Source organism: Triticum urartu, chromosome 3, assembly GCF_003073215.2.
Source record: "Triticum urartu cultivar G1812 chromosome 3, Tu2.1, whole genome shotgun sequence".
In the NCBI taxonomy this organism is placed as follows: Eukaryota; Viridiplantae; Streptophyta; class Magnoliopsida; order Poales; family Poaceae; genus Triticum; species Triticum urartu.
In genome coordinates this window covers 3,275,466-3,302,701 of record NC_053024.1, presented here as the reverse complement: position 1 = coordinate 3,302,701, position 27,236 = coordinate 3,275,466, and positions in this window count along the sequence as shown.

Here is a 27,236-nt window from a genome sequence, read left to right as displayed (position 1 = left end):
ATCCATCCGGATCGAGCAAATCTTCAGGCAACAAGAAACGAGGCCCAAACAAAAAGTTGAAGGAGGGCATAAAGTACAATATCGAGGCCATCAAACCTAATGGCGAACCATTAGCGCCTAAGAAGATTGCGGACAAGTTCATTCGTCAGTGCGGAGTTCTTGTGAAGGACCAACTCCTGATCTCCCTTCAAGCATGGAGAGAGCCAGCAAAGCCAAGTCCAGATGTTACTTTTGTCGACGACAGACAAAAAAGGTCTGCTTTGGGAAACTCTCATGGAACATTTCACCCTACCAGATCATTTCACAGATGCAGATGTGGAGAAAGTCAAGGACGCTGCTCTTAGGAAGATGGTGGTTGCATTCAACAACCACAAGAATCGTGTATGGGACAAGTACGTCAAGGGAGGAAGGAAGACTCCAGTATTCGAGGGAACACTAGAGAAGCAAAGTGCTCATTGGGACGATTTCGTGAAATTCAAGGATTCGGAATTAGCTAAGGAACGGTCGAGAATAAACAAGAAGAATGCCGAAAAAAGGGTAAGTTCCATAAGCTGGGCCAGGTGGCTACGCGGTGGCAATGCCTAAGTGGGATAAGTCTGAGAAAGAGATGGAGGATGCAGGTGTCTCTCCGGTTACTAGGAGCTGGCCCCCCAGGTGCAGGACTTGGTTCTATGCGCATGTGGGGGAGTTGGACCCGAAGACAGGCAAAGTTTCGAAGAAGGCATGTCTGAACGGAGCCGACGATAAGCTACTAGTTGCAATAGAAGAGGCTCGGTCGGTGGTGTTCCAGCCCAACAGAGAGAACGATGAGCTTACGCGTGCCCTGGGAAATCCTGAACACCCGGGAAGAACACGAGGCAAGTGCGTTATTCCGTGGTATGAGGGGTTTTCGGACTGGAACGCCGACTACATAACCCGTGCGAGAAAGAAGATTGCGGAGGAGAAGAAGAGGAAGATGGAGGAGGAGCAGAGGAAGCTGGACTATGAACGCCTTCAAGGCCTAGAATCAGCGCACGCGGACTTGGTAGTCAAATTCCAGCGGCATCAGGAGCAGATCGACTCACTTAGCCAGGAAAGGGGGTCTCAGCAGCTGTAGCAGCTAGCGGATGATCCAGCATTGGATAGCACCGCCCCATCCATGCCGAGAAGCAGCGTGGGTTCCGCCCCAGGAGACGCAATGCTGGATAGATACCCCGTGGATGACATCATGGAGAACACTAACTGCGAGCTACACTTCAAAATGAAGAACATATCCATGAAGGTGGCGAACGCCGTTACTTTTACAAATCCCCCCGAGGCAACCTTCCATTGCAACCCGATTCCAGCGGGCTATGCTCGTGTCTTGGTTGATGAGGTGGTGGACCCATATTCGGGGCTACAGCTTGACATTCCTGGAGGTGACGATGAGCACACATTGGGAGAGGCCATACATCTTCTCATCCTATGGAGAAAGGATTGCATCCTCTTTCGAAGGCCATCGACACCGCGTCACCCGACTTCTCGTCGAAGTCCGCCACCGAGTCAGCAGACTCCCGCTCCTCCAAGTCCACCAACGCGTGAGGCCACTCCTCCTCCTCCAAGTTTGGCAAAGTGTCAGGCCACTCCTCCTCCAAGTCCGACACAGCGTCAGACGTCCACTCCTCCTCCAAGTCCGGCACAACTTCAGGCCACTCCTCCTCAAGTCTCACACAGCTTCAGGCCACTCCTCCTCGTCCAACTCAGCCACGTCAGTCGTTTCTGCTGCCTCAGCAATCATGGAAGAGAGCCGCCGCAGCTATGGTGTGTAGCGGTACAAGTCGAGGTAGTACGGGAGGTACAGGCGGAGGCAAGTGATTTCAATATGGTCCAAGCAGCCTCGCGCCTCTTCCGCAGAGGCGTTATGACAAGTCTGAGGAGGAAAACGCAGCCATATCGAAGGCCGAGGTGGAAGCCCATTTTGCACCGAAACCGCCACCGCCGCCAAGGGAGAAAGTGCCCGAGGAAAAGATTGACCACTTCATTCGTATGGCTAGACCACCATCTCCCAAGCCTGTTGACACAGACTATGAGCGCCACATCAGGAAGTTAAATTGAGCATGTCTACAGAAAGAGGTGAGCTCGAGCTCGAGTAAATCAACTGGAAAAAAATGCGGTAAAACCATTCCCCAGTTGGGAGAACAGGCGGCGCAATCAATCCCCCCGCTTGTTGTGCCAACAACACAAAAGAGTACACGCGCCCAATATTATTGTGGGCAAACCGTTAACGTTCCCCAGCTGGGCGATGTGGTAATAACCGAGGAGCATATAAGGCAGGCTGAAATCCTCAAGATCACTGTTGGACAACTCCTCGAGATCGAGCCCATGCCTCTGCTTACAGAGGAGGAAATAAAATGGAAATATGTCCGGGGCCAACCTTTGTTCGAGCCAGACGAGGTCAAGAAGCTCCCAACGAGAATGTATGAATTGCATCAATGGTACATGAACATTACCAAGATTTCCAATCGAGAGTCCCTCATGGTGAATGTCAAGAAGGATCATTACTACCATGAGAAAGCTGTGGCCGTTGAGTATTCAGAACTATTTCAGTTATACAATCAAGACGCACTCGACAAATCTATCGTTAGTTTCTATTGTCTGTAAGTGATTTCTTTTTGTAATTTAAGTCTCAAGCTAGCTGTAGTGATCATGTTGATCAATCATTACCTGCAATTATCCTCACTATATTCTTTTCTGTGGTATTATGCAGGATGAAGACGAACGAAATGAAAAAAGGTGGATGCTATGGCATCGGGTTCATTAACCCAAATACCGTTAATGATTACACATGGAAATTAGATACATATTATGAAAAAAGTGTAGAGGAAAGCATGCTAGAGTTCTTGAAGCGCCTCAATACCAATGAAGATATACTACTTCCTTACAACTTCCAGTGAGTCACACTGTCTTATACTACAAATTCTCTGTTTTTGCCTACTAGCTAGCTACATGTTTTTGCTTACATATGCCCGCTTAATTAAGACATGCAAAGTTCATCAGCGTCACTCCAGGCAAATGGAATCGAAATCTGAAATGGTTTCGACCCAAGGTAAGTAATTAAGTAGTACTAGCTAGCTAGCTGCCATCTCTTTAATTATCATGCTTGATTAATTATTATCTGATCAAATTCCATTCTCGTAAAAGCCCTTGAGTAGGCGCAGGGGACTGATCTATGTGCATACTGCGTTTGCGAGAACATTCGCATGATGGCGTCCGTAAGGAGCAGATCTCAAAGACAGGAATGGGTATGTTTGTCAGAACACTATTCACAATTTTTACACCATTATCGATATCTAGTCACACAACTAATACACATGCATATTGATCTCCTTCTTAACAGTTCACAGAGGTGTGGGAGAAGCTCCTACCAACGAAGCGCGTACAAGCACATCAAGAGGAAATAGCAGGATTTTTGCTCGACCAGGTCATAGATCCCAAGGAGAATACTATTACCCGCTACCACCCCCATGAACCACTTCCAATTGTCATCGTGCTCTGAAGGCACCAATTAGGCTAATGCCACTGGCTCCGAAGGCACCAATTAGGAGAAATTGTATATAGCTACCTAATTGTATACATATATACATGTGTGTATCTATGTGTGAATTAATTATAATGGTGGTTGTGAGACATTCGATGATATATATATATATATATATGATCTGTTCTACTAGACATTATATTTATATATATGCATAACGTGTACAATATGTAGCATCGTAAGATACCAGCAAACGAAAAAGAATTAAATGGAAAACAAAAAATTAAATGAAAAATAAATCATAAACCCAAAACCCCCCCAACCTTTTAATACCGGTTGGTGTCACCAACCGGTACTAAAGGGCTCCCTACCCCCGGAGCTGGCTCGTGCCACGTGGTTGCCCTTTAGCACCGGTTCATGCTGAACCGGTACTAAAGGGGGGGGGCTTTAGTGCCCACACTTTAGTGCCGGTTACCGAACCGGCACTAAAGGGCCTTACGAACCGGTGCTATTGCCCGGTTCTGCACTAGTGTAATTTTAAAATGTGATAAAGCAATCTTCAACACATTTGGTTCTCTTCGAGGGTTCTCGCATGTGATAATGGAAGTTGATTACATGGAACACTCGCCACAATTCTCGTTTAATTCTGGCTCATATCCTGTTACAAATAGTAGCGCTCAGTAATATTTCCTCTTTTTTTGTTATTCAGCATGTAAACAGGTCAGCAAACCTTGCGGCGCATCTTCGTGCGAACCGTGCTTGCTGCACTTTGAATGTGGCCAAGAGCTAGCTTGATGAAACACCTCGCTTCATACTTATTTTTTGCGGGGTACCTCGCTTCCTAGTGACCAGTGTCTTTGCTGATCGTCCTAAGAATGCTTATATATGAATAAAGCTCTCTCATTTACCCGCAAAAAAGATTAAGCCATATTAACCGGAAAGGAGGGAGTATGGACTAGCACTACTTTTTGGTGTGTCCCATCAAGCTTGCGGGACAAGGTGAAGATCGCTTATGCCTTTTGACTAATGCAACCTACCCTCTGTGGACATGCATCAGTCCATTCGGTGTCAGATTGTCAGAGGCATACACTGTAGTACCCAACATGCGGAGTACCATCATTGTTCGACTTCACGAAGGGGAAAAGAGCCAAGCGTAGTACTAGTATGCGTACTTGGTTTTGCACCTTCATACTACTCCACCCTCTATCACAGTTTACAGAGCGCGCTTCATTATGATGCATTTCTCTCAATGCATTTCCACCACCAGAGAGACTTTAGACGTGTTTGGTTTAATGCTCAATTAATTAGGGCGTGGTAACCGCAATCAAGTCCACAATTTTCTCTCCATGTACTGTACTACTACGGAGTGCATGCATGTGTGTACCCGGGGTGGAAGCACTGCATGCATGTGTGTACGCATTATTCCCTCTAGTAATAGACGCCGTGCTATAACTACCAATGCTATTTTCAGGCCGATCGCTAGTCGCCTTGGCCCCACAGATTTTTTTTCTTTTTTCTGAAGCGTGCTGTATAAACAGTGACGGATGGAGTAGTATGAGCGCATTCAAAGAAGAGTGTATTGATGGTTGCTTCTTCAGAGCAACTTACAGTGGGAAAGGTGGGGCTTATGATTTGAATGCTCATTGCTCACTATTAATGCGGTGCAACGACCGGGCTGAGTCTCCTATGCGGTTGTGCACTACCCCCTCGGTTCTTAAATATACTCCGGAGTATTTGTCTTTCTAGAGATTTCAATGAGTGACTACTCAAATATTTGTCTTTTTAGAGATTTCAAATGGACTAGCACATAGGATGTATATAGACATATTTTAGAGTGTAGATTCACTCATTTTGCGCCGTATGTAGTCACTCGTTGAAATCTTTGTTAAGACGAATAGAATATTTAGGAACGGAGGGAGTACACATACGAAGCAAAATGTGTGAATCTACACTCTAAAATATGCCTGTTTGAAATTTGTAAAAATAAAAATATTTAGGAACAAAGGAGTATAATTTTGTGCATGGCACATGGACCCGGATGATGAAGAGGCTTCTGGCAATGCTATCAAGCTTCCATCATTTGTTTACATAATTGACGTACTATACAAATAATTTTCCAGTGACATGAAATTGTACAATGGTGTGAGCTTTCAGCTTTTGTTTCGCGTGTCTTGCCATCGATGCTCTTTCGGAAACAATAAAAAACTAACTTCCTTGCTAATGCATGTTAATTATTAGCAGATCAGAGCTAATAATTACATCACAACTGAAGACAAAGTTGTGAGAAGGTGTTAAACTAAAATTGATCCATGCTTTCATTGGCAGCAACGTCCCCGCAGCTCTGTCTAAATCAACAAGGCATGTTGGGAAAAAAGTAGCTGTTTGGAGTATGCAACATTCTGATCATTTTGTGCAGTTCCACTAAAATAGAGTTGAGCGTCCCTATTCCAAAGATATCAAGTGTGATTACGATAATAGAGGACTGCTGATGAAACAATAAACACACAAATAGAAGCCGGTCACCTTTGTAGTCTCTCTTAAGACTAACTAGTTGGAGAAGATTAGGCTCGGAGTTGGATGAGGAGGATAGAGCAAAACCAATCTCCCTTTGTGTAGTCGCACTGAAATGTAGAGACGTTGCCCGTGTGACATTTCAGTACAACTGCATAAAACACTCTTAAGAAAAAAGTGATTTGTGCAGTTCACCAAAAGGTCGCAATAGCAGCAAGGTGAAATGGATAGCCCTGTTTGCAAAAAAGAGGTAGAAAGGAAACAATTACTGGCCAATAACAGTTGATGACACATGCGACGACAAAAAAGAAGCATATTCCTTGTCCTAAGGGAAGATAACAACACGGTTGTGTTTGTCTAAAGCGGTGTGAGGACGAGAATGTAATATGGAAAGTACGCCGGACGAGCTACGTTTTGGGCAAAGAACTGTGGAAGATCCACATGCAGCGACGTGGGAAAACGGGCAGGGAGCAAGGCCGGAGGGGATACCTAGAGGTCGTCGGGATGTAACTAGGTGAGTGGCGGCGGGCGGAATCTGCGCGCAGGTGGCGTAGGCCCTACCGCGCCGGAGCTTGGTCAGAGAGAACGGCGTGTACCGCAGATCGGGACGTGCTGCCTCGGCGCCGTCTAACGGAGAAACGATGCACTTCCTCCCTTTCCCCCGGCGGATGGGACGCGGCCGGATCTGTGACCAACGGTGAGAGAGTAAGAGAGGCCACCGCACTCCCTTTCCCCCGGCGGACGGGATGCGGCTGGATCAGTAACCAATGGTGAGAGAGAGAGAGAGGCCACCGCACTTCCTTTCCCCCGGCGGACGGGATGCGGCCGGATCAGTGACCAACGGTGAGAGAGAGAGGCCACCGGAGCCTTGTGTGAGATACTCTGAAGAGCGGACTACATTTTCCTCCATAAAAATCGTTTTATATTCTGTGTACGTGCCATTGAGCACTATAACTTTATTTAAAAATAACGCGGCAACGCGTCAAGTCGAACTTTGTTTTGTGCATGCGTGGTACACGACCTCCCTAGGTAAACAACCGCTACAGGCGTTCAAATTAGCACATGGGCTGCCATTTCATAAAGAAATGAGCTTCACCGTGTACCCACGCGGGTGTGGCTGGGCACGAAGCGTGAGTACGTGCACGGTGCACCTATTCTCTTCTTGTATACGTACACCACCTACGTGGGGTTGTGTGAGAGAGATACAAACCTAGAGAGATATAATGTGTGGGTTCTTGAGAGGTTTTTTGGGGGGGCGTCAATCGAAAAATTTAACATATGCAATGTGTGTGAAATAGAGTCCTGGATATAACATATATATAGAGGGGGCGATCCACGAGAAGAGAGTGGAGGTATCATCGGCTTGAGGTGTCAATAGAATCGAAGAGAGGGATGATGTGTGTGTGTGCGCGCGCGCGATCGATAAAGAGTGCCATCGAATTTGTGTGTGCCCACGTCAAAGATATAGAGTGGCTGGCCTACTAGAACGTGAGATGGGACATGTGCAGTTTGTCTCTGTGGCATGGATACCTACCTGTAGCACTCGACTATCGGTGTGTGGTGGGGGAAGAGGGAGGCCCAATTAACTATAGAGGTACAATGGCTGGTATATGTGTGGAGGAGGAGAGAGGCCTACCTCATGTATTAAGGAGATCGATCTGCCTCATGTATTAAGGGAGATCGATCGGCATCCATGCATATGTGCAGGAGATGAATAAGGTTGGAGAGAGACAGAGCCACAGTGTTGGAGGGGGTGGTAGTGGAGTTGCTTCTAAAAAATGGTGGGATAGGCTTGCTAGACAAACGGAGGGCACGCCCGCAATATCAATAAGAGAGGAGATGGCTGCTTGTTGTCTGTGCACGTGCGTGTGAGAGACGGGTCAGGAGGCATGAACGAATGATGAGGGGGGACGATGTGGCTGTGGTAAGCAGACACAACTACATAGGAAGATCAATCGCCCTTTGTAAGAGAAAGGAGAGACATGACTTGTGAGGTACGTCGATCGATGGGGGGTAGTTAAAGTCGATCTAGGTATATGTTGGGAGATCGATCAGTATACATGCATGTGTGTGTTAGAAGCAAATGAGGCACGAGGAGAAGGATAGAGAGAGAGAGGGATGCATGTAGGAGGTGGTACGAGAGGCATACTATATCGAGGGGGAGGAGTGTGCGAGTACGAGAACGATGAAAAGAGTGGTGGGAGTGAGGCATGGACGGTGACAAGAGAAGAGAGGAAGCTTGTGTTTGTGCTAGGCACACCTGGCTAGACAGGCATATCGATCGATGTGTGCCATAAAGAAGGAGCTGGGGGGCCTACACACACCGTGGGTGAATGACCTAAAGTGAAAACACGAATTTGCGCGATGGAGCTAGAGAATGCTGAGGGAGGGTGAGATGGATGCAGGTGTGTGCATGCACAAGGGAAAGTTAGCGCTAGCTACAAAGATAAGAGGGTTGTGTGGGTGTAAAAGAGTCTTAGAGATCATATATACTTCATTATAAAAAGCGAATTCGGATATTTGAAGAATTTATCATAGTGTTTAAAACTGACGGATGTGTGAATATATATAACGGTGATAAACATGGTGTGGTTATGAACATGGTATACTACATTTAATATATTTTATCTCTACTCTTATAAAAACGGAGTTGTTGATGATGGTGTGCCTGCCATCCTGCATTATAGGCCGTCTGATTTGTATCTAGCGGATAGCAAGGAAACTTTGATGGTTGAAGTTGGCAACAATCATGATTGTAGATTCTTATTGAAATAGAGAAACGAATTCAAATTTGGTTCGAATTGCAGCGGTAGTATAGTCATTTGGAATGCACTAAAATGTTGGTATGAGTAGGTTACATGCATTATACAGCAAGCGAAAAAATTTAATCGGACATAACATGGATTCATACTCCCTCCTTCCATCCATATAGGGTGTAATGAGATTTTTAGGACCGCCTTTGACTATTGACAAGATTAATAGTACATGACATGCACAATGTGAAAATTATATCATTGAAAGAACCTTTCACAGACGAATTTAACGGTGTGCTTTGTGTAAGTTGCATGTCATATATCATTGCTCTAATGTTTGGTCAAAGTTAGCATCGAAAAACGCATTAGGCCCTATATAGATGGAAGGAGGGAGTAGCTTTGAATAGCATTTGTATAGTAAAACGGGGCAAGACTCCCTCTTTGTGTGGTGTGAATAGTTTTATTTTTTTCGTTTTATTTTTGGTTGAGGGAAGTGCGAATTGATTTGGTATGTACAAGTACAATATGACGACATGTTAGGCTTGTCCCTAAAATTCAACCCGCGTCTTGTTATATCCCGAAAATTCAGATATCGTGCTCCGAAAACTGGCGCCTTCACAACCCGCGCCTTGCTATCCCAAAATTACAACGCACGCGAAAACTCCCTCCAGCTGCCAAATCCTGACACATGAAATCCCCCTTCTAACCCTGAGCTGAAAGGGCCGCTAGTTCAAATCGGTGGGGGTAATTTTGTAACACACCCTACATTTTGGAGAAGCGTGTTCCTAAGTCTTGCTTCACCCCTCCCATCGCCCCCTTTTCGCCATTCGAAATCCCAGGCCGGCATAACCTCTCCGCTCCAGCCGTGAAACCCCACCCTTCTCCGTCCGCCACATCACCGCTACCCAGCCGGAGCCTCTTCCCCAACGACATCGTCCACCACAACAGCTCGACGTCCCTCGTCCACCTCCCTGGATGAGGATCCGTCGTCCATCTCGCTGTCCCGCCGGTTCATCCGCCCCGTCCTCCACCTCCAAGGAGCTGCTCCGACGATCGCCTCGTCTATCGCGGCTGCTCCATCCCCACAGCGCCGCCTTAACCTCGTCTATCGTGGGGATGAGATAGCCCGAGAGGTACCCCACTATCTATCTTAGGGTTCACGGTGGGGGGGCTAGAGGGCTGGCCGGGGCGGCAGTGGCGAGTTGTTTCGGGGCGGCGAGGCGGCGCTGGGGCCGGCGGTTCGGCCGGGGGTGGCTGGCGGCTCAGGGGGGTGTAGGTTGAAGATGAACTGTAGGCCCTCCCTAAACTACATGTCAAGTGCCTCTCTACTACCATTGCGTTCAGTTTCGACAGTAGCATTCATATTCCACAGTAAATTTCAGTTTCGACAGTTAAGTTCAGAGTCAACAGTTTTTACCTCATCTGTTATAGTCAGGTGGTTTTTGGTGATGTTAATTTTACATCCATTTTACATCATCTATTGGAGATGCTATTAGAATCCCACTTGAGATTGACGATGTCTGTCTTGTGCTGCTTCAGCCTTGACGTCTTACGGCTCACCGGAGCTACTCCAGCGACAGAACGATCCATCACAATAGAGCAGTGCCTTGGACGCCGTCTACAGATTCCTCAGATCTTCCTCCACACCTCTGATAGCCACCTCTGCCTCAACTGCTTCAGCGACCAACCCAATGATGCTGAGGTCGACACGGCTACGGCAAAGAGGTTGTACACTTGTTGCATCACTTATTACTATACATTCACATCAATCCGTTAGGGCTATTTTGGTTCAATGGAAAAAGATCGATCCACTGGTTGTAACCATCACTCTAAATTTTTGCATGCTCTCCTTACATAATCTCACCATATTTTTTTCATATGCATGTCAGATATTGTACACAGTCATGCTGAACATGTAGAGAAAAAGAGAAGAGTTTTACGCGGCAATACAATGTCATGCAGACATCGCTCCATGGTGGGTTCAATGGCAAACCCTCCCCACCCCTCTCCAGATTGTAATCTAGAGGAAGATATCTGTTCTGAGGTGGATTCGGACGCCGCTGACCACTCCTATTTACCCCCCAAGGTGTTTGATCTACCTTGGCATGATGATGTTAGTCATATCATGCATATGTTGCCTTGCAGTGCCTACTTTTGACATCATATATGTCATCTGCTTAGTTTAGACATGGTCTGTAATGCCACCTATTTAGTTTCTATATCATATATGGGAATTATGCAGTCTCATGTCTTTTAGCCAGCCATAATATATGTGAAATGTGCAATGCCATCCTGTTTAACCAGGCATCATATATTTGAATGATATCTTGCCCTTCCTTTTCTTCATTACATTTCCATTTGTTGACAATGTTTGTACATTAAACTACTCTTCCTGTGAATCAGCCATTTGGGTGGGAGATGGAAAAATCTGGAGTGAAAACAAGGCCTTCAGAGCAGACAGTGCTACCTGTCGAAGCATATCTCTTGTTGGGTCCCGATAGCTCCTCAGATATGGATTCAGAGACAGATGACCAATCCTATTCCCCCACTGAGGTGTATGCTCTAACTTGGCACGGTTATACTGCTCATATCATGCATACAGTGTCTTGCATTGCATAGTTTAGACATCATATACACAATATTCAACACCATGTTCTTAGTTTAGACATCATATCGAATGCCCTCTATTTAGCATATAAATCACATATGTGAATTAAATGATGCGATCCTGATTACTTAGATAACATGTAGGTGAATTATGTCATGCGATCCTGTTTAGTTATTCATCATATCTTTGAATTATGTTATGCTATGCTATCCAGTTTAGATAGACATCACATATGTGAAATTATGTCATGCTATCCGTTTTAGTTAAACAATTGCATCCGTCTTTTTTCCACACTATCTATTGCATCCGTCTTGTTGGGTCCCGATAGCTCCTCAAATTATGTCATGTCAACTATTTCATGCCCTCTTTTTTCCACACTATCTATTGCATCCGTCTCTCATACAATGTCTGTACATTCAACTATGTTTCCTGTTTATCAGCCATTTGAATTGGAGCGGGTGATGCTAGTATCTAGCGGACTAAAAACACGGTCTTGGAATAAAATAGTGCTACCTCTTGGTGGAGATAGCACCACGGTTGTACATGCACAAGAACAAGCCCTACCACACATAACCCAAACTCTCACAGATTGTACCCCTACTACGATGGGCAGAGAACCAGCTTCACCCAATCTAACCCCAACCCCAGCCGATAGTAACCCAGTTCTTGTTGACATAGCACCATCTCCACCACAGAGCTCCCAAACAAGAGCAGTTAGTAAGACAGCTCCAGTGCCCAAAGGGCTAGTACTATCACGGCGAACCCCAACTCCACCAGTTAATACGCCTATTCCTGTGGAGGAAACACAACCAGCTAGTCGTAGTTTAGCATCTATCTCATTTGATGTTGTTAAATCGTATGTGCGTATCTTCCCATCTTGGAAATATTATACTGAAGATGAAGGAAAATGCCAGTTGCAGGTGTTTGTTCAGGAGTTATGTGTAAGTAATGTTATTCATGGCAATTACTTTGCTTCGTCCCATACATCCTACCTCCATGATGGTTATAATACAGCAAAATTTCCCATTTTTCTCTATAGAGAAGGACCGATTTGGAAACTCAGGATGAGGTAACCTGTGCTAATACCTCTGCTATCTTCAAGAATTCTTGGTGGCAGTATCGGAATTACCTGAAGAAAATGTACTTCACCGGCAAAGAAACTCATCAAATTCCCTTACGTTCTCCTGAGACACATTTACTGCATGATGACTGGGAACGCCTTGTTCTGTACTGGTCCCGAACCAAGATTGTGGTAAGGTCTATGAGCTCATTTTCTATTTTTAAGTATTATATTCTTGCGTCTTATTGTACTCTGTTCATGTAGAACAAGTGCCTAAACCTGAAGAACAACTATTCTAATCTAAGATTCCATTGCTACCATAGGACATAGATATATGTTTGTTTGATGCTTTTATTATGTACTAGTACTTGGCAATAGAAGACTTGGTAGTTTAATCCTGTCAACCTTACCAATGAACTGGTTCACCGAAATGAGTTTCATATAGTAGTACATGCTAAACTTGTTATGTGTCTGCTTGTTTCTTCTTTTAGAATGCTGACAGAATATTGGGGAAGAGTGCCTTATTAAGCAACGGTAAAGGAAGTAATGCAGATAAGGTTCAGGATAGTGACACATCCTCTCTTGGTTTAGTGTTGGAGTTACTGGCCACTACCGCTTGCACAAGCTATTCAAACTCACTGTCTGAATCAGTTCGGTTTCTTGAGTCTCAACTACAAGCTGAAAGACATCAATCAGATGTGCTACGACAAGAAGCGGAAGGACTGCGGAAGTCCCTGGAGCATTCAGATGCATACTTTCTGGTGCAACAGCAAGCGTTGGAGGATTTTAGCTCCAAACAAGACAAAGCTAATCAGCTTTCTAAGCTTATTGCCAGCATGGTGGATACCCAGGATAACGTTTCTTGAGCTCTTCTGAAGTTGTTTCAGTTATGCTCTTGTTTTGCTGCCGCGTTTATTTGCACTGGTGGCCAATTTTGACGGCCAGTGTATATGATATGCTGCTTTGTTCCCTATATTTGCACTGGTGGCGAACTTTGATGCCCAGCGGATGTAATATGTATAATAGCCGTGATAGCCTAGCGTTAGTTGCTTGCTTATTTATTTCCTTGTTGTCTTGTTTATTTGTTTGCTTGTAGTCATTGCAGTTCTTTTTGCACGGTTAACTAGTGGCTGCAATAACCTATTTTTTAAAACTAGGCCACAATAACTTTGGGCTAATATTTACTGTAGTGACACTGGGCCTCCTACGGGCCATAGAAACAGTGGGCCTTCTACGGGACAGAGAAACAATGGGCCTTCTACGGGCCGTATCATCAATGGGCCTTATACGGGCCGTATGAGTGATTGGCCAAACATGGGCCAATAACAGGCCGCATTATGGCCGTAAACGGTCTAGAGTTGGAATCGTCCGTTCATGGGCCGACCATAACGGGCCATCATTAATAGGCCGTATTTGATGACGCTATGAAAACAGCCCAACGTATTAACAGACCACAAACGGGCCGACTGTAACGACGGGCTGAATTTGGCCCACAAGCAGAAAATGACAGTAATGGGCCGTAAATAACCGAATGCTGCAAATGAGCCCAAGAATAAATGGGCCCTCAGAAGGCCGAAAGTTAACTTGGGTTGGAAACGGCCCAATGGAATAACGGGTCGTTAATGGGTATAAAGTGATACACTGTTCATTATGGGCCAGTTTCACCACGGGCCGTTAATGGGTGTAAAGTAATACACTGTTCATTACGGGCCAGTTTCAGCACGGGCCGCTAATGGGCCAAGAGTTACAAAGGGCTTCATATGGGCCAAAAGACGTCATGGGCTATACATGGGCCAGAAGTGAAAACGGGCTGGAATCGTATTGGACGGCCCAGATGACGCTACTGGGCCTAATTCAGATTGGGCGTAACGGGCCTAGGCTTAGCGGGCTGTAAATGGGCTATATGCGAATAGGCCATTAACAGGCTTTCCTTGGGCCGGCCCTCCACCTGTTGACCAAGTCAAGCGGACCGGCCTTTTCACAGGAATGGGCCTCTGTTGGGCCGTGCCACGTGTCGACATATCATAGGCGCCTCTCTGACCCACTGACGAGCTAACACGTGTTTCGTCAGGCCAATAAGAATTTTACACGTGGAAATTTCCCATTGGTCGGGGCTGTTAACGGGTTATCGGATCCAAAACCCGACCCGATAGCTTAACGGTGTTCCGTTACAGTGGATGCCATGTGTCAGTCACCCTTGACGAAAGCACTTCTGAGACGCGCGATTTATCATCATGGAAGTGGACACTTCCGTGATGATAATTTTGGTAATGTCATGGAACACTTCTACGACAGCACAGGTATGACTATCTTGATTCTGTCATAAATTTGTCATGGATGTACATGCATGACAAAAAAAGCGACCTACTGTGACAAACACGTATCATCACGGAAGTGTTTTTTTTGTAGTGTGTACCGACCATGAATATTCCAACCCGGTTTGGCGGATTAGAAGGGTCCGGAATACTGTCGCCATCGGAACAGCCCCCAATCCGGCCATCTTGTAATTGATACAACGACTCGGTCTCTCCGGTCGATGACTCGTCGCCGGAATAAACGACGGTCTCACCACCAGATTCCGATCTATCCTCGTATTCCCCTCCATGGATGACTCCCACGAAGGCACGCTTCATGGCTGGCTTGACCCGGGCAGATCCTACACGCTGAGCCATTTTGACGAGGTCAGTGCAGATGTCCGGCTCAGGGCTCGGTTCACCGATCTTGCCGATGAAGACGTGTATGCCACCAAAGGGGACCCGGTACCCGTACTCAATTGAGCCGGCCTCGGGGCCCCATCCTGCATCGTCGATGTAGAGCTTGCCGCGACGACTCTTGGTCATCCGGCCCACGGCGTAACCCTTGAGTCCTTCAAAGTTGCCCTCCAAGAACTTGAGACCATCGTGCGATAGCCCCACGGTGGGCGCCAACTATCGTGGTTTTGTCACGGCAGATGTCCTCTTGAAAGGACTTAGTCGTGGAACCATCGCTACGGGTTAGCTTGAAGGGGTTAAAGCGAACAAGGGACGCAAGAGAGTTTATACTAGTTCGGCCCCTTCGATGAAGGTAAAAGCCTACGTCTATTTGTGATGGAATTTATGGGGTTTTGATGACCAGGGAGCGAATATGCTTCGCCTAAGTCTCGAGTTGTTGTTTGTTGTCCTAAACCGCCATCGGGTCGTCCCCTTATATACATGGGTTGACGCCCGTCGGTTTAAGGAGTCCCGAGACCGGCTCATAAGCGTGTCTGGTTCGGTCTCCACTACTTCTATCTTACAATACAAGTTACATACCAAAACCAGGTTTACAGCTGCAGGCCTTAAAACGGTCCTGGGCCTTACACAACATCCTCATCTATCTTCATGGGCTTCAAGCATAACCAACTACTGATGAAGTTAACCCAGCCTCTCTTGGCCGGTTTACACCCAATAGTAATATCCCCAACACACCGCCTATGGGTGCGATTTAATATCTGATGCTCAGTTGTGTTGGTCTTGTTAATTATATTAGTTATTTCTGTATTTTATACATTCTTAAAAATGCCATTTCTATGCATATGTTATAACTTTTAAACCATTCGTCCGATTAAAATATGTTATATATGTAAGTTTCTTAGAATTTCATCAAGTTTCTTAATAAGTTATTTTCACATATGTCAACAATTTTGAACTTGGTGTCTGAATTAAAATTGCTCAAATACCCTTGTAAAATTGCTAAACTCGTAACTAATTAACTTCATTTCGGATCACAAAATTTTATATATGGTTTAGGAAAGTACAAATGTGTAGATTGCAACTAAATCATAGCTAATTAACTTTATTTTCACATATACCATTGAGTTTCATGTTAGCAGCTCCTATAATACAGTTTAGGGAAGAACCTTAATTATCCTCATTAAATGCCATGAGATATTTTTGAGGGTTGCTATCTAAATGTTTCCCACCTCATTTAATATGACCAGATAGAGTAGTTTACTTCTGTTTCACCGCCTTGCCATGTTGCAGCATTTAATATTGTTGTGTAACTAAATGCCTTTCCGGTTAGTGCTTTCCAAAGGAGTAGACTGAGTGTTACATCTCAAGGCGTCTGTTGGATTGTGATCCAATGAAGAAATTTATGGTTACATCAAATCCCACAATTTATTAAAAGAATACATGTTTTATGAACATATTAAATCACACGGTTCACCTAGAATGTAAGATGTGCAATACATACCTAGATTAAAGTGATTTTTTGAACTTTTGCATGTGCTATTGACAGTACAATGCACACGTTCCATCTGACATGTAACGTGTGTGATGACTAGTATCATCGCAAATGGTATATGGGAAGAAACAACAAGAGATAGTTATGCCATCACAAGCAATTTAATGAAACGAATTGTCAGTGATTGACTCCATATTCTCATATGATTCTTGGTTTAGAAATCACGTGGGATGGTTTTATGATTGCAAACATTTCCCTGTGGTCAGTTATGGACTCCCCTATAGCCAACCCACTCAATCACATGGTATCGGAAACATTATGAGGTGCCATGTTGTTAAGACTACAATGTCAATGCCATTTGAAGAAGTTAAAACATGGGTTTTTTTACCTGTTTTTGGAAAAATGAAAGATAAAGAATAACCTAACAGATTATTATGAGAGCACAATGATTCATGTTGTTGATGGGCACCTCACATATTGCCATGAGAGCATCAATTATCAATGTTAACTAAGATAGCGATCTTTCCTCATTCAGGAAGCTTACCTTAATATGACTATAGATATGATGGAATTGGGTTGCGAAGTGCCACCAAACAAAAAAATATGATAAATATGACCAAGTTTTTTTGAGGTGTATATATACCAAGGGTATCAGAAATCAACCCCGACAGGGTGTGCATAAGAACCTAGGCAGGGTGTCCATGCACCAATGTCATTCCTGACCTTGTTCCTTGGACTTTTGATTCCCTTCCTTTATTAAATTGAACCTCCTAATTTTCCAGACTTCCCCTGGAACTCCAAAAACCTATTTTCACTTAAAGCATAAGTATTGAAAACATGAACTAGCTCTACAAAATAGATTAATATGTTGGTCCAAATAAATTTGAATATTTTTGTAATTAATAGAATTATGGAATGAATAGAACAAAAAACATAGATAAATTAAGAAGATATCATTGGTTCCCTTTTGTAGCCAATGTGCTTTACCGTCAATATTAGTTTGGATGCTATATAAATAGTAATGCACTTATCACCTGTCAATGTGAGGAATGATTCAGTTCAACAAGCTAAACTTAGATAGGTGATAGATATACTATTTATTTTAAGTTGTAAGACGTGTGCCAAGTTTAGTTCACTTAGTTGTATTCCTCCGGTTAATTTTGCTTCCTTGCTTTCCTCTTGGCCTTACGACCTAACTATTTATACTATCTATAGGGCACAGACATTATAAGAACCTCCAAATGATAGAAACCAAAACACACACCATCTTCACAACATCTTTTGCCTTCTCTCAGAAAAATCACCGACATTCTGCCATTATACCATGGAGGCCTGGAGGAAGACAACCATGTGTTGTTTGATTCTTTTCTGCCTTATGGCTACATGTAGTAAGTATAATTATCCATAGTATCAGCATTTCGACGAAGTTTCATGTTGTGCAATGACATATCAACATTGTTGGACACATTCATTCATATTACTTCTCCTAACCTTGTCTATTTATCCATAGGTGAGGTTTCATCTACCGAAAACATGTGCTATCACAACCATTGGAATAAATGCCATCCTGATCAAAATGGAATGTGTCGAGATAGTTGTGTGAAAGACGGATGGGATGATGGACAATGCCGGAACAGGTTTAAAAGACTAATGGGTGCCAAGTGCGAATGTTACCCTAAGACTTGTGATCATTAGGGAGGCAACATGCGACTTTCTTCTACCAAGTTTCTACTATTTATAAATTTACATCGGTTTTAATGATTGACGTCAAACATGTTGTAACACCAATCATGGTGAATACTATATCACCTTCTATTTATTTCTTTATTCCAGACCATTGTATTCAAATTATGATGTTACACAATTATACCTAATTACTGTTTGATGTATCCTTAAACTAAACAGATTTTTGAGTGCTTATTAGCAACATTTGATATTTCACTCGCATGCATCATCCTAGTAAGAAATCATATGTTTATTTACTAGGTTTGGTAATCAATGTGAATAAATTAAATGAGCGTTGATGAAAATTTACGATGTACCCTAAAAAGTGGGGTAAAGAATCACACATAAGTTCCATCTTTTGTCAGATCAAAGTGGGATGAGACCTCAAATGTATTACTAAGAACACCTCATAGTTGTATCCTTAATCTTAATGTACTGAGCATGCCCATGTTGCTTCAGGCAACCCCATAAATGATGCTAGACATCACCTCAGGTGTCTTTCAAATTTATACTAGACATGCATCATATTAAATCTCATTGATTCCCAAAAGATTCAATCTAATATAGGTAAAATCATAGCATGAGCAAGATTCAATCCAACAAAAAGAAGCTCAAAATAAGAGGTGATACCTCATAGATGTCTAGGATCTTTGAATACATTGAGGTGACACCCTATATAGTGCATGAATAACTTTGAATACCATCCGTTGAATTACCTCCATCCAATGACTGATAGGAGGCAAATCCAAGCATCCGCGTCCAATGGATTAACTAATTGGTTGCACCAGATTGTGCCACCTTGCATCTCTAGACATCTCTATCTTGCCAATCGTATGAGGTGGTTATGTGGTCTGGCGTGAATGAATCGAAGTTGTAATAGTATCATGTTGCTATGTCCTTCTCTAGAAATTTGTATCTTGCCAGTTGTAGTAGTATCAATAGTTGGGTTTCCCGGCTCCTGTGCTTGCCTCTAACGCTCATGACCCATTCGGCTAAGAGTGTAAAGGGAGAACCACTACGACTGCGCCGACATTTCAATTGTATCAGCGGCTCAGTGGAGAAAGGCGAAAACTAACTGTCCTTGTAAGCGTAAACTATTTGGCAATGGGAAGACAGTGTCCAACAAAGGTTCGTTGCAGATCATCCACGTAAAACGAGGGGCTTTTCTTCAAATAGGCGGAAGTGAATAGCGGCTTAAACCCCGACCAGTTGCCGAATACTTCACACATCGGGGGCTATTCGCTAGTACCCACAGTTAAGATCTTAAAGACTAAGTGAAAGCTATGAAACCAAAATAGTCCGATTACCTCGTTTCATATGCGTGGACCGCCTTTGGGAACCAAGACATCGGCTAAGGGTTGAAACTGCACATGAAACACCCTTTGTATCCTGTGCTTGCCTCTAAAGCCAATTCGGTCACACAAGAGTAAAAATATAAGGGCAAATAAATATATACGCTCGTACATTGGAACATAAAGCCACATTTATTACCAAACAAAAAGCATGTATTTACATCGTGCTAACTTTGTCATTCCGAAGTAATATGTCCTTGGGACACCGCTCCTCAGTGATCTGAGCTCCCTCCATCACCCCAATGAAGTACTACTCCACGGTCTGATTCTTCCCTTCAGGGGGCCCGAGGCCATGAGCGGCACATCAATACGCCGATAGTTAGTCGCCATGCAAGCATACGCCCATTGGATGCCCTCCAGTGATTCACCTGAGGGCCGACCTCTCGTAGGTGAGCCTGTGGACCGAAGAAGATGCTATGCAGCGCTGCCGCGGGCCAGAGCTGGACGTAAACATCTTGCAGTGCCGGCTTCACCATCCGAAAAAGCTCCATGAGTAGCTTCATTTGGTTATTGAGCAGCTCTGGGTACGATGGTGCCTGGAACAGATTCTAGAATGCCTTCTCCGTGGCATGGACCTCTTGAGCACCGAAGTAGCGGCCGACGTCTGAAGCGCTCCTCATGAGGTCCCCGAAAGCCTCTGCGGATCGCCATACTTGGGTGAGCTCAATGAACCCCTTGCGGCAAAAAATACACTGATGCAAAAAATGGCTTACCAACAACGATTTGCTTCACTTGCTGCAGCACTTTGCGGTCCGCCCGGGCCTGGGTCTGGACCTCAGCATATGCCAGGCTCAGGTTCTTGAGCTCCATGGTCACCTTCTTCTCCTCTACCTGAAAGGCGTCGTGATCAACGTACATGCCTTTTAGGGTGTCCTTGACCTTGATGACCCGGGCCTGGTCCTTTCCCCGAGTTACCCTTTCTTCGGCTAGCTCCTTCTCGGCCCGAGCGGCTGCAGCCTTTGCTGCTCCGCCTCACGCCGAGCTCTACTTAGCTCAACCTAAGAGCCTCAAGCTCTGTCACTACGGCTATCAAAACCAAAGGCTCAGGTATTAGCATTATATCATAAAACAATACGCAAAGTAAATTTGATAGCATGGTGCTTTTTTAGCCTATACCTTGAGCCTGCTTATCGTAGTTTTGTCACGGCAGTATGTCCTTGTGAAATGACTTAGTGGTGAGGCCCTCGCACCTAGGTGGTAGGTTGAACGGGGTTGGTTGGAATTAAGAGACACAAGTTTTACCCAGGTTCGGCCCCTCATGATGTTGGAAAAAGCCTACATCCTACTTAATTGATATTGATGATGGTGATGATCTTGATTACAATGGTGCTATTTTGCTACTTGTCTAATACTTGTCTGTCTACCCCCCTTTGGGGTGCGTTGCCCTTCCTTATATAAGTTGAAGGGGCGCCTTCATGTAGAGTCCTAGTAGGATTACAACTAGTCTCCTTTCAATTTCAAGACGGAGTCTAGTTCGGGTCTTCTCCTGGCAAGGTTCGTCGGCCGGGTCGTGATCTTCCTGGCTGGGTTTACCCAGTCTGGGCCTTCTACATGAGCCGGCCTCCAGCCTCTTCGCGAGCTGGCTTTCTACTTGGTTGCACACTGGGCCTTTAGTCCTTGTCGTCCAGGTCGACCCGTTAAGTCAGGTGACTCATGGGCCGCCAAGTGATGGGCCGGGTTACACCTCCTGGCCAGGTCAAACCATGGGGAATATCCCCAACATTAGCCCTACTTTAATTTGGATTTATCCATGTTAAACTTATCCTGAAAAATAACACAAGAACAAATTTGATAGGTTATGCACCGGGTCGAGGGTTCTTCTGGACCAACGTATGTTCATCCTACAGTCCTTGTCATTTCCTTCTTTGAAGACACCCGACCAAGTCAATCTTTGTTAGGTCGTGCAAATTTTCCACACATAGAAATTATTGAGTTACTCCATATCATGACATCATCTCAACCACCTTGATACATGTCCATGATCTCATAACTAATCTTTTTTTAGCAGATATGTCAAACTTTGTCAATGCAAAAATTCAAGCGCTTCATTCAATGGAATTCCTCTTGGAAAGTCCGAGCCTCTTTGTTACATCACTGGGACGGCTTCAAAATCAACTATATGATGCTGGTTTCTTGCAGAAAAATATTGGGGAAAAAATAATCCATTTGAGTCGGCTTCCAATGCTCTGGTTCGACAAAATTATTGGACTTAAGATATCCTTATGATATTGAGCCGGCTTTGAATACGTCGGCTTGATAAAAAAATTGGACTTAAGATATCCGTCTGATAATCAGTCAGCTTGAGGATGTAGATCTTGTCGAGTTGCGATCGTCGAAGTTGCCGAGTTACAGAGATTGATGATGCCGGGTCATGATTGTTCCTGACACTGGGTCATGATTGTTGCTAACAGTAGTTCATGTAATTTGTTGTCCTTGGTTTCTTCAGACCAAGTCCTTATAGGAAGGATCCTCCCAGGTTGGGTTTTCCCAGCCCGGGTGAATCTGAATTTTATTTCAACTCCAATATATGTATCAACTGTAACCCCAAGCTCGAGTTAGCACCTTGTGATGACTTGGTGCTTGCTTTTGTAATTATAGCTTCAAATTGTTGAGTCGGTTTTCCGGGCCTTTCTATGAATAGCTTGGAGGAGATAAACTTTGCAAATTTCTACAAAAAGTATATGATACCCGGTGACGGTGTCCTGGACTAGGGGGTGCTCACCATGTCATCTCCTGATCTGTTAGATTGGGCCGAGGACCCCCATGGCCGTATACTCATGGGCCAGTTCGGACAGCTGCCACATACAAGGAAGATTCCACAAGACTTGGCGATCAAGACAAGGACTCCTCCCCACCGGCGTATTCGGCTAGGATTCTTGTTATCCTAGGCCTCTGGTGCATTATATAAACCGAGGCCAGGCTAGTCGATAGATCATATACAAACAATCATACCATAGGCTAGCTTCTAGGGTTTAGCCTCCTTGATCTCGTGGTAGATCTACTCTTGTACTACACATATCATCAATATTAATCAAGCAGAAGTAGGGTTTTACCTCCATCGAGAGGGCCCGAACGTGGGTAAAAACATCGTGTCCCTTGTCTCCTATTACCATCCGCCTAGACGCACAGTTCGGGACCCCCTACCCGAGATCCGCTGGTTTTGACACCGACACCCGGTTTGCTCAAAACTGAGAACTTGAAGGTGTACCTCCCTTATATCCATATTACATGTAGCCCCCAAGTCTTAAGAGGGGAATGTAGTGACAGCTTAAGACTTGGTTCAATATAAATGTTGTAACTTTGGAGAAATCTGGGTTGTTCATCTCAGTCACCAGTCATAAATTGAATGTTTTGCATTTTATAAACGAGCAAGAGAGATGAGGGAAGAAGCCACTCAATCGGGGCGATCAGCTTTATATTTATATCATGATTACATGGAGCCTTGGAAGCCAATGAACATACCTCCTCATATCAATCTACAAGCGAGTATAATTAGGAAGATACGGAGGTATGATATAGCTATACAAGGTATGTACTTTAACATCCCCCCGCAGTCAATGCATCGGATGGACGGACGCATAGAATGTATGGAAAGTCCATGAATAGCTGGACGGTAGACTCTTTGTCATAATATCAGGAAACTGATGCGAAGATGGCACATGAAGAACCCGAATCAGACCGAGAGACACCTTTTCACGATGCTGAACCGGGTTGCAAGCCATGTAGATAGCGCTGGCATTTTCACAAAAGACGAGAGTGGCGGTGTGGAGGGGCGATGAAGCTCATGCAGAAGTTGACAAAGCCAAGAACATTCAGCCACAGCGTGAGCCACGACACGATAGTGGGCTTCGTCACTGGAGCGAGAGACTGTAGCCTTGCATTTGGGGACCAGGACAAAGGTTGTCACCGAGATATACCCAATAACCGGAAGTGGACCAGCGAGTATCAGGGCAGCCAGCCCAATCAGCGGCCGAGTACGCGATGAGACTACAAGAAAAATACACTTCCGTGATGATACGTGTTTGTCACAATAGGTCAGGTTTTCTTTCATGCATGTACATCCACGACGATTTTATGACAGAATCAAAATAGTCATACATTTGCTGTTGTAGAAATGTTCCATGACATTACCAAAATTATCATCATGGAAGTGTCCACTTCCATGATGACAAATCACGCGTCATAGAAGTGCTTTCGTCAAGGGTGATCGACATGTGGCATCCACCATAACGGGTCGCTGTTAAGCTATCGGGTTCCGTTTTGGATCCGATAAGCCCTTAATAGCCCCGACCAATGGGGATTTTCCATGTGTAAAATTCTCATTCGTCAGATAATGCACGTGTCAGCTCATCGTTGGGACAGATGTCATCCCTACAATGGACGGAAGACCCCTATGGTATGTCAACATGTGGCACAGCCCAACAGTGACCCATTTAAGGTAAAAAGGACGGCCCAGCTAAAGGCCCACCATATTTTTTCAGACACAAGCGGGCTGGCCCATTAACAGCCTGCCATGTTTTCGGTCAAATTGAGGCCCATATCAGATAAGGCCCATTCATAGCCTGTCGTGTTCGGGGTCAAATTATGACCCATATTGTATCAGGCCCGTTAATAGTCCACTGTTATTTTGGGCCCATTCTAAGCCAACTTTGTATTTCAGCCTGTTAAATGCCCGTTTACTAGTTTGGCCCGATAATAGTTTCGGCCTATTAGCAGCCCGTGGTGCATCTCAGACGTTGTCGACCCGATTTAAGTTTAGGCCATTTAACAGCCCATGTAGAAACTGAGCTATTTCTTGTCCGAACTAACTTTAGGCTTCTTAACGGCCCATAGTCTTTGTGGATAAATTTCAGCCCAACAGGGCTATTGGCCTGTTAATGGCCCGTGTAACAGTTGGGCCTAATTACAGCCCATGTTGAATCCGGCCTGCTTACAACCCATCTGATTATGGCCCTTGACACTGTTGGGCCTATGGCCCATGTTGATACCAGCCTGCTTAAAGCCCATAATTTTATTGGGCGAAACAGGGCCCGAGATATATTTTGGCCTGTTAATGGCTTGTCCTATTTGGGCGAAACATGGGCCTTAGGCAGTTTCGGACTGTATTGGCCTGCGAGTTTTTCGGCTCAACGCTAGCCCAATCTAGTTTTAGCCTGTTAAAAGCCCATGGCATTCTCTGGCCCAGCTGGCCAGAACTTTACTCGACCTGTTAAAGGCGGAAAACTACAATACGTTTAGACCTGCTAATGGCCCAAGATGATTATAGGCCCATGTTTTAGCCCATATGAGTAATGGGCCGGCCTGAAGACCGACAACATTGAGATCCATTAAACCTTCCAGCATAAATTACAGCATACCAACCCAGAATAAACCTAAACTATGCCATAAACAAATTACGACATATTACATCCACTTGGCATCAAAGTTCGCCACTAGTGATAATAAAGCTCAATGTGACCACGGATTACATACACTGGGCATCATAGGTAGCCACTAGTGTATATAAATGCACCGACAAAAGAATATAAAAAACTGAGAGCACTTTAGAAAGCATTAGGCCTGGCCAGGACGAGCACCGCAAGCAGCCAAACAAGATGATGAGACCTCAATTGTGTCAACGATAGATGCTCTATCCCTAGTTGTATACCACCAAAGCCCGCAAGGCAGTCCTCTGAGATCTTCATTGCATCATTGACATCAAGTTGGTGCTAAGCTGAAGCAAGTCTTTCCGCTTTAAGTTGAGACTGAAGCAGTTGAACTGATTGAGGCAGCGACTGCATAGAGGTTGTCTCACAGCGGCTTGTGAGTCGCTTCAACTCACAGTCTTCATCAAGACAGGACCTTGGGGTCATCTCGCTCTCTTCAAGATGGTTTGGCTCACTATCTTCCGTAAAGTTCTGCCTGGCATAAGAGATACGACTCTGAAAGAGAAACAAGAACACAAGTATCAGGTTTCGCAATTATATAAACAAATAAATGGATCTGTTCTGCGTAAGGAACATGTTTTTACAACTACAATTTAAAGCTGGTAGTTGTTGCAAACATCCAATCAGATGTAAACACCAAATGCCATTCATAATCGTAACCACATGAAAAGTGGTCAAGATCACGTGTTGGGAAGTCTCGTTTACCCGACTCAGTAATAGCCACAAAGTCCAATGCATGATCCTTTACACAATCGGCGATATGTTTGTGTTTGGCCAAGTCACCAAGACCTCCGCTATTCCAAAACATGCCTCTCATGATGAACCATATTTTTTTATTAGAGGCCTTTGCCCTCTTAGATTGGCGCCCTCTTTTCTTCGCTGAGTTAGATTTGTTCTTTCGTACCGACGCGACCAGCTCACATAGCATCGTGTCACGTACAGTATCATCCAAGTCTACCTCTATTGTGTCTTTAACCAGATGGGAGAGAAGCTTGCCTTCATTGTTGGCATCAGCTTCCTCATCCTCCTCATCTGACAAAGAGGGTCCACGAACTTCGACAACTTAGGAGAAACCGTAAGCCGGTTGAACTCCACTTGTTTAAGCATCGTAACAGAAAAATCTACTTATTTCTCGCTACGTCCTAATGAAACTCCAAGGCTAGTAATATTTGAAGATACTTTGGAATTATCAAAAGAAAAAAAAGATTGACGAGAAGAGGTACCTTCAAAGTTGAGGTTGCGGGCCGCCACCCGACGCATGGCCTTCACCAGCGAGTCCTCGTTGGTGGCTGTTGTACCATCAGCACCCATGGCGTGCCGACCGCTGCGCCTCAGCGATGGTGGAGTGAGGCCGGCAACATTGGCAGTTACGGTCCCGAGTTGTGGAATAGACGGGCGCGGCGATGATGAAGAAGACCGTGAGGGTTGCATGTCATCCTCCAGCTCCGCAAGTTCCCTGGATGCAGACACCCCTCCCGGCATCGAAGGCGTAGAGGACAAAGCTTGCAGCTCCGCCATGGCCGACTCATGGTCAGCCTTAACGGACGGGGAGAAGATCACTCCCCGCCTGGAAGGTGAAGCAGGTGCCGGCGACGGTGGCGCCGAAGCTGCGCGCACAGGTACCTCCGCCTGTGCCAACTCCTCATGCTGAGTCCGCTCCTAGGCACCCTCTTCGAGGTGCGGCGGTGCGGCTAACTGCGTCAGAGTCGGCGGCTTCGAAGTCTGTGGCGCCGTCGTCGTCAGTAGAGACGGCACATTGATCACCGGGGCTACCATAGAGAACATGCCGAAGGTGTCATGGCCGACGATGGAGATCCCTGTAGTGACATAGGAACTACCTTGGAATGCATACGTCGATTAGGGTTAGGTGGTGTGACATTGATGAAGATCTTATCCGGTGTTGAAGACCCCCCGGAGAGAGGCGAGGCCGAGCTCAACTGCATAGGCACCACTCCACCCGAGGTAGTAGGAACTGAAGAGCCGTTGGACGATGAAGTAGGCTTGGGCCTATTACTTGGATCGTTGTCCCTCGCTGTATCCTCCCTGTCATGTCCTTTGTCGCCCCTGGATCATCTCCGTGCTCCCACACACGAGGCACGAAA